The sequence below is a fragment of the Lupinus angustifolius genome, chromosome LG01, assembly GCF_001865875.1.
Source record: "Lupinus angustifolius cultivar Tanjil chromosome LG01, LupAngTanjil_v1.0, whole genome shotgun sequence".
Classification (NCBI taxonomy): domain Eukaryota; kingdom Viridiplantae; phylum Streptophyta; class Magnoliopsida; order Fabales; family Fabaceae; genus Lupinus; species Lupinus angustifolius.
The window spans coordinates 2,338,184-2,339,383 of record NC_032009.1 but is presented as its reverse complement, the minus strand read 5'-3'; positions in this window follow the sequence as shown (position 1 = coordinate 2,339,383).

Below are 1,200 nucleotides of genomic sequence, written 5' to 3'. Positions count from 1 at the left end.
AAGTAAGAAGAACATTATCTCAATAAAACTCTAAAAATAAGTAAGAAATGAAGTTAATTTGGTTTATTATAAGAAAAATTGTTAAATTTAGGTCATTTTTCCAACGTGTACCTTACCTTATTAAATATTTGTTATTATACTCATAAATATAATATACATTTCTAATTTTTTTGGTATTATCATCATCCTATATGGGCAAGGAATTAACGTTTCAATATATGTGATTGTCCCTCCTAACATGTGTCACTTTCGATAATCAAACTTTTGATGTTTGACCTAATATGATACCTATAAATCTAGTGAGATTTTATATTATTAGATTTTTACCGATCAACAACTCATTGGTTAGTTTTCCTAAAACTCTAATACAATGTAATTGTTATTGTTCCTACCCGACGAACCGAAGAGTCTCATGCTTGGTCGCCGAGGTGGGCCCTGCGTGTTGGGACCACCAGAGTTGACCTAAGGGACAGCATGCCTTCAGTACCTCACCAACCCACCTGCCAGCACAGCAGACAGACTGCAGAGCGGCTACCAAACCAACCACAGGCTAAAAGACAAGAATGGCACAGTGTACGGTCCTGGCAGACCGCCTGACACGGGAAAAGCAACTCCCGACAACACCTTTGGTCGACCACGCGTCGCACCACCAGCCAAGAACCCAATGTCAACTCTCCCTTCTATAAATAGGGATCTCTACCAACAGGAAGTATCTTAATCTCTTCACTCTTTAACATTACTCACTCTATTGATGTCTATCTTCATTATTCTCACACTCCCATTCACTTAGTTCATACACTGACTTGATCGTCGGAGAACCTTTTCAGGTACCTCCACCGGCGGGTCCAGCTATCCTACCACATCCTGCTACCTTGACGTCCATCCTCTTCTCCTTCTTCAGCAGCTGATCAACCCTTGTCCGTACCTTTGTGTTCTAGTAAAGAACATTGACGCCGTTTGTGCTTCCAACTCACACCATGGTAACCACCAGAAACTGAGCTCTATCTACCATCCAAGTCGACCCTGCCCCAAGTACTCTTCCCCCACCAAGACAACCATCCCATCAAGCCAGCCGAAGCCACCATACCACTCCAGAACAACAGCCAACCACCCAACACCTTCTCCAAATGCTGGAACGCTAGAAGCGGCTCATCCAGCAATAGGCCGACGTAATACAAGAACTCCGCCAATCCAAAATAA